The 7,893-nt window shown below is 41.8% G+C and overlaps 1 pseudogene; it reads left to right on the top strand.

Moving 5' to 3' along the window:
- Nucleotides 1-6,552: 6,552 nt before the first annotated feature.
- LOC102438836 overlaps nucleotides 6,553-7,893 on the top strand; it is a 12,052-nt pseudogene continuing 10,711 nt past the window's right edge.

The following is a 7,893-nucleotide window of genomic DNA, read 5'->3' as shown; positions in this document are numbered from 1 at the left end:
TTGAGAAGTCCTTCCACCTTTGTTGATTTGCATTTTAGCCTTTTATTATATAGTGTGTGTATCCATCATTATCTGAAATTAAGTTTAACTAGGCATCCTCTTTTAATTTGAGAAATCTGGCAAACTTACTTCTTTCAATTTTTTTCAGTATTTGTAAGAATAGAATAAAAGTGAAATTCTTGGAAACCTTCCAGCCCTTAGCCCTATTAACAAAGTCCAGACCGACCTTAGTTTGAAAAGTTTCTGAGAAAAGAAAGCACATATTTTAAATAAAATTAGTCAGTAGGATCAGAGGTCATCCTTTCCTGACATTGGAGCATGGCACGTGCTTTGCAGACTATGCCTCTGTATTAAACACGTGGGGATGTGGTGCATTTGGAAGAGAAGCAGGACAGCATTAACCGCTCTAAGGAGGGCTGTGTAGCTCTCAGTTTAGAGAAATGGTCACTAGGAGAAATTCAACAGGGACACGTTTCCATGCAGATTCCCCTCCTCCCCCCCCAGGTACACTGTGGATGGGCACCCATAAGAATCTGGAAGGTTAGAGTTATTGTACAAAGGCCACCTTGAGGATGGTATTTAATTTTTCTTTCCCATTGCAACAACAGTCTCATCTGAATATGAGAAAAACAGAACTATCAACAGTACCAAGTTTCCATATTTGTTATTTAAAGTTTGAAAACATGCATTTCTAGAATACTGTTTAGAGTAGAAAGGACTCTTTGCTGGAGCCAAGAATCTAAGGCCCCCTGCGTGGCACTGCTTGCTGCTCACTGGCTGTGTGATCTAGAACATACCAGTAGGCATCTCTGATCCCTCAAGTGGAGCGGGCATGAGGTCGCTAAGGCCCTTTCCTGGCTGCAGACTTCTGAGTCCATAATGACCCATAAACACTAGCACTGGGTCTCCATGAAATTCCCCTTTCAAAATGCTCCATGGACGGGCTTTTTCCTTTCTTCTTCTGCCTCTCTCCCCTTTGCTCTGTATAGTTAACAGCAGGGAAAGTTCTGTGCAAAGCCCTGAAATAGCAACAGCCAAAAACCCACATGGAGTCTACTGGGCTCCATGGGGACCAGACCCTGCCAAATACCTGTCATCAAGTCACCAGTAGGACATGGGAAGGAACCAGTGCTCAGGTGGTGGCAGCTTAGACTTGTGACTTGTGTCATTAACCTCCCCAGAACACCCAGGCCAATGAGGAAGTCTCTCAGAGAGCCCCCCGAAAGCCAAAATACCAACTAGAGCAAAATGCCAGCCGGGCCAGCACATTAACCGTCCGTGTCCTGACCGGGCTGAGAGCTGAAATAATGCCTGGCAGTGTCCTCTGATCCTGCTCCCAGAACCCCTGAGTTCCTATGGCAACTCAGAGGGCTCATTGAAAGAACACTGTAACTGGGCAATTTTATTAATTGTGTGCCCTGGAATAGGCCTTGGGTACTATCCCAAATCTACAGGGAGTAACATTCTATACCTTGAAACATGGCTCCTGGCACCCACAGGTTCCAAACTTTCAAAAACCTTTGTATGTTCCACATTTTGACCCTTGGAAACACTTACTAAACGTGGGTTAAGTAAATGCTTAGGAGAGAACCAGTTCAGGAAGAAAGTGGTTTGTGGTTCTTGGTACTTGGGAATAGGACTTCCATGCTCATCATTCCTAGTTTTTCAAAAGTTGGACTTACACCCCTGGAAATAAAGGTGGCTTTACCCCTGTGTGAAGAGGTTTGTACCCTCTTCGAATCCTGTGTGGTAAAAGTTCTCAGGGAATAATTATTCTTTGAAATGCAGATTTATATATTACCCTAAATTCATTGTATTGGGTATCTTAAAACTGACTGTCCATGTACAGCCTGCTCCCGCACTGAAGAGCAGAATGTGAAATGCTCTGAAATGTGGGTTGTAATTTCCATCAAGAGATTAAAAAATCCATGTCTTTGAAGACAAGCCATCTGCAATATAAATCACAAAGTTGCTGCATTTAGAATGCAATGCTACTGTAATTTTAGTGAAAAGAGGAAAATAATACAGCTTTTTTCTCATAGAGCTTGTAGTTTAGCACAACCTTTCACGCACATTATCAGTTTGTTTTAAGTCTACCCACACACACTAAGTACCTGTGATTGGCAGGACTTCTGTTTCTGCTTCCACTTCTGGGAGAGGTTCCGCTTGTAGGAGCTGCTGATGTAGGGACTACTTTCTGTCTTGATCTTCTTGTCCTCCTGTCCTGACTGTCCCACAAACCGCTTCTTCTTCCAGTCCCACTTGAGCTGCTGCTGGCCCATGGTCAGGATATACACAGGGCACTGGAGATACACACATGAGCAGATACGTAAAATACAGTGCATTAAATGAAAGACCTGTGTAATGTGCTGTGAGAGCAACAACGAAAGCACTCAATCCAGGAGGTGAGTCTATTGAGAATTTAATCCTTTGCAGTAAAGTTAATATCTCTATTTAACAGAAGAAACCTAAAGCTGAGAAGCTCACGGGAGTATTCTTACAATGAGCAGAGCCTATGCTGAAATCCATGTTGAGTCCAGGCTCTTTGCAATATCTTGGTACCAAATCTTTTCCACTTTCACTTTTCACCAAAAAATTGCCAATACAATGAACGCAATCATTTTTTAACAGTGAGAGTAAATCCTAAACTTCTCTTTAAGCTTTCTCATTTTGACAGCATATTCCACATTGAAAAATCCCACTCATCAAGAAAATATTATAGCCTGAACATCTGATAATGTTAGCTGCCCTCTATCTCTATATTTCATCAGCTTATGAAATCCCTGACATTTTTTCCTCTGGAAATAGCAGGCTTGAGTCTGAATGTTAGAAGTGGCTTCATGTTGAACTCTGATTTGTGAGGAATCAGACCACTGACAATATAAACAACAAGATCTCAGCTAAATATTGAGGTCAGACATTGTGCCAGGTATTTGTCTTTTAGAAGATCCTTCATGTTGGAAAACAGGCCAAATAAGAGGATGTTAGTGAGTTGGCATAATCTAAAATTTCTTGGCCAAAAATGTAAGGGAAGGAGGGAGGGAAAAGGAGAAATTCCTCCCATACATCGGTGAACCAGGAGATGGAAAAAAGATCCCAAATAAAAGTGCAGAAAGTTAATGAGTCTCTTGGAGCTAGAATGTATTCTAACCTACAGCACTGAGAATAGAATAAGGCTTATAAGAATCAGAAATGTGTACTATATTCAGGCTAGTGGTTTACAAACACTGCTGCCTTGGGATTCACGAGGGAAATGGGCATTCATTACAAACAGCAGGCAGGATTTATGTGTGCATAGTGATTTGAGCACTAGTGTTGGAAACGTGACAAACTTTGGAGAATTTTTACTTGGACATAGAGAAACTGGGTCTAAACTAAACAAAGACATTCTCAGTATCTCTGGGAACTACCAATGTTTCAATTTTTGCCAATGTTAAAAAAGTGAGAATTGGTGTCTAGTAGTTTTAACTGGCAAAAGGAGATTACAAAATGAGATTATTGACCTCTGACAATGACTGATCTTTTCTCGGTATAGTTTTGGCTTTCTAGAATGTCATGCAGGTGAAATTATGCCATATGTAGCCCTTTCAGACCGACTTCTTTTTTTTTTAAAATATTTTTTATTGATTTTTTACAGAGAGGAAGGGAGAGGGACAGAGAGTTAGAAACATCCATGCGAGAGAAACATCGACCAGCTGCCTCCTGCACACCCCCTACTGGGGATGTGCCCGCAACCAAGGTACATGCCCTTGACCGGAATCGAACCTGGGACCTTTCAGTTCGCAGGCTGATGCTCTATCCACTGAGCCAAACCGGTTAGCAGACCGACTTCTTTAACTAAGAAATATAAATTTAAGGTTCCTCCATGCCTTTTCATGGCTTGATAGTTCATTTTTTTTTAACACTGAAAAATATTCCATTGTATGAAACAGTTTGTTTATCCATTCAGCTAGTAAAGAACAACTTGGTTGCTTCCAAGTTTTGGCAATTATAAATAAAGTTGCTATAAACATATTTGTGCATAAGTTTTTATGTGAACATAAGTTTTCAACTCACTCAAGTATATACCAAGGAGTGCAATTGCTGGCTTGTAGGTAAGAGAATGTTTAGTTTTATAGAAAACTGTCAAACTGTCTTCCAAAGGGACTGCACCATCTTTCATTCCAATCAGCAATGAATAAGAGTTCCGGTTGCTCTGTGTCCCCTGAGCCATTTAGTAGGGCCAGTGTTTTGGATCTTAGACATCTAATATGTGTACAGTGGTATCATCATTGTTTTAATTTTCATTTCCCTAATGACATATGATGTGAGCATCTTTTCACAAGTGCTTATTTGCCATCTGCTCATATTCTTTGGCTTATATTTCTCTTCCGATCTTTTGCTCATTTTAAAGGGATTGCTTGTTTTCTTATTGTTGGGTTAGAAGAGGTTTTTTTTTTTTTTTAAAAAAAAAATAAAATAAATTGTAGGTACAAACCCTTTATCAGATAAATATTTTGCAAATATTTTCTTCAGTCTGTGGCTTTTAATTCTCTTGAAGGTGTCTTTTGCAGAACAGGAGCTTTGAATTTTAGTGAAGCCAAAATGATCAATTTTTACTTTCACAGATTGTACTGATGGTGTTATATAAATGGGCCAGAGATGATCCCTTGGTTTTGGCTTAAAATGGTCCTCATGTTACTTCTTCACATCAGGCTGGGTCCACTAACCCAAAGCCCACTGACATCCAAGTCAAATTCTCACATATCCAATTGCTTTAAATATAATCCAAGTAAACATTCTTAGCCATTTAGAGGCCACCTACTTTGCACACCTTGTGAGACTGCATCCAACACTTGCCAATCATAAATAGGACAAACCCTGTAGCTGTAAAGGACCAGACACTGCTGCTGCCCTTTGGAGATCTCTGACCCAGAGACTCCCCACCTTGCTGCAGAACAATATCACCCAGTCCTGTAAACCCCTCTCTGATATGCCCTCTTCCCCAGGAGATCCACTGTCCTGCTGTCTTTCTGGGTAATGGCCTTGTGCCACTATCTCTGGAAAGTCCCTAGTTGGGAAGTGTGGGGAAGCACGGGACTTAGTTGGAAAGTCTGTAAGGAGGAAACCTACAGGGGGAGTTGGCTGAAGGCGGTCACCCCTGCCTTGACTTTTCCAAACAAGTCTGAGCCCCTGGGTGTTTACTGGATCTTTATGTTTAGTCTTTAGACATCCTTGCTTAAAGGACACTGCAGATGCAGCGTCTTCTCAAGGATGCTTACCCTGCTGTTAGTATCTAATAGTTAATTTTAGTTCAAGCTGTTGTTACAATAAAAGCCTGAGGAGGCAGGTGAATGGGGCTGTTTGGTTCCTATAGCCAAGCAGTCCCTTAGCCCTCTCTTTCACAGAAATGTGTGTCAGAGTAATCATTCATCTGTTGCTCAAGGTCTGTTGGTCAGCCCTGGCAAGGAAGGACTTGCCTTCTCATGTAACCTTGTTTAATAAACATTGTGTTATTGCTTCTTGTGACCCTGTTTCTTCCTTGATCTACCCAAAATTCTCAAATTTACCATGGTGTTTATCTAAAACCTTATTGCCAAACAGAAAGCCACCTGTATGTCTCCATTATCTTCTGAAAGTTTGTTTTTCCATTCTATATATCACTGTACATGTATTAGAATGGCTAAGATCCAAGCAATGACCACCCTAAATACTGCATGGGATGCAGAGTAACAGGAACGCCCATTCATTGCTGATGGGAGTGCAAAATGGTACAGTGCCATTGTAAGTCTGCATTTTACACTATGTCTATGATCCATATTGAGTTAATTTTTGTGAAAGGTGTAGGTAGGGTCTGTATCTAGACTATTTTTCTTTTTTGCATTTGGATGTCCAGTTGTTTTAGCACTCTGTTGAAAAGACTAGCCTTTCCTCATTGAATTGTCCCTACTTTTTTGTCAAAAATCATAAACCTTTCTATGTAGGTTTATTTCTTGGCTCTTTCTTCTGCCCTATCGATCTGTTTGTTTGTTTTTTCACCAATACCACACTGTCTTGATTACTGTAGCTTTATAGTAAGTCTTGAAGCCATATAGTGTCAATCCTATGACTTTGTTCTTCTTTAGTATTACATTGGATTCTCTGAGTCTTTTGTCTTTCCATATAAAGTTTACAATCAATTTGTCAGTGTCCACAAAATAACTTGGTGGGATCACAATGCACTTTCATCGGGAACATCTCTCAAAACATTCTTAACCAAGCAACCATTACTGTAGTTAGATCTAATAGTTTTCCAGTTAATTCTCTAGGGTTTTCATGTTGCCTCCTCCTTTCTAATATTAACAACTCTTTCCCTCCCAATTCCTTTCTATTGGCAAGCACTTCCAGAACAATATATTAAATAAAAATTGCATTTGTAGGCATCCTTACCTTGTTTCTCTATTTGATAATAATGTTTATTTTACCTGTAAGTTTGACAGACTATTTAAAAATATATATTTATTAAATTGATTGAACGTCCAAGATGGCCATGGTCAGCAAGGAGAGACGTCACTGAGGGGCTTACCTGAGGCGAGGGGATTCTAACATTTTCAGAGAATCTTTTGAAAAAAACAAGTCTACTTCAATAAATGAAGGAGAATAAAGAAAATTCAAGCCCTTCAGTAACCTCAGCAAACCTGGACCACACAAAACCATGTTGGTACTGGGATAAGAAAGACTTGGCTCATATACTCTCTCAACTAGAAGGACTTGACCCAGCCACTGAGGCCCGGTACTGCCGAGAGGGGGCTCGGTTCATGTTTGATGTGGGCACACGTTTGGGACTACACTATGATACCCTGGCAACTGATTCATTTTCATCGCTTCTATATGTTTCATTCCTTCAAGCAATTTCCAAGATATGTAACAGGAGCTTGTTGTCTCTTTCTGGCTGGGAAAGTAGAAGAAACACCCCCAAAATGTAAAGATATCAAAACAGCTCGTAGTTTATTAAATGATGTATAATTTGGACAGTTTGGAGATGACCCAAAGGAAGAAGTAATGGTTCTGGAGAGAATCTTACTACAGACTATAAAGTTTGATTTACAGGTAGAACATCCATACCAGTTCCTACTCAAATATGCAAAACAACTCAAAGGTGATAAAAACAAAATTCAAAAGTTGGTTCAAATGGCATGGACCTTTGTAAATGACAGTCTCTGCACGACCTTGTCAACTTCAGTGGGAACCAGAAATCATAGCAGTGGCAGTGATGTATCTCGGGGGACATTTGTGCAAATTTGAAATACAAGAATGGACCTCCAAACCCATGTATTGGAGATGGTGGGAGCAGTTTGTGCAAGATGTCCCTGGGGATGTTCTGGAAGATATCTGCCACCAAATCCTGGCTCTTCACTCACAAGGAAAACAACAGATGCCTCATTACACGCCTCATCAGCTGCATCAGCCCCCATCGCTCAACCCCACACCACAAGTGCCACCAGTGCCACCGTCACAGTCGGCTCCAGGCCCTGAACCACCGCAGCCCCCGCAGAAGGACCCGCAGCCATCAACCCAGCCGCTACCACGCGACAGCAAGTCCAGCAGCCCTAGAAACCATCCCCACACCCTAGTCCCCCCCCCCCCCCCCCGCCAGGTGAAGCGAGCCACGGTTGTTTCTCTCCAAAGAAGAGAACAAACCAGCAGAACCACCCCCACCTAAAAATCCCAAAATAGAGACCACTCCCCCTCCATTGCCTCCAGCCCACCCACCGGCAGAACGGAAGCCTTCCCTCGCGGCTGCCTTAGGGGAGGGTGAGCCACCAGGCCCTGTAGATGCCAGGGAGCTTCCCAAAGGCCAAGAATTCCTCCTCCGGGCCACCGGCCCCCTGTGCACCAAGCCAACCACCTCTGTCCACACCGGGCACCGCCGGC

Source organism: Myotis lucifugus, unplaced genomic scaffold (genome assembly GCF_000147115.1).
Source record: "Myotis lucifugus unplaced genomic scaffold, Myoluc2.0 scaffold_148, whole genome shotgun sequence".
NCBI lineage: Eukaryota > Metazoa > Chordata > Mammalia > Chiroptera > Vespertilionidae > Myotis > Myotis lucifugus.
Note: the sequence above shows the minus strand (reverse complement) of the source record. Positions and strands in the feature narration are given on the sequence as shown.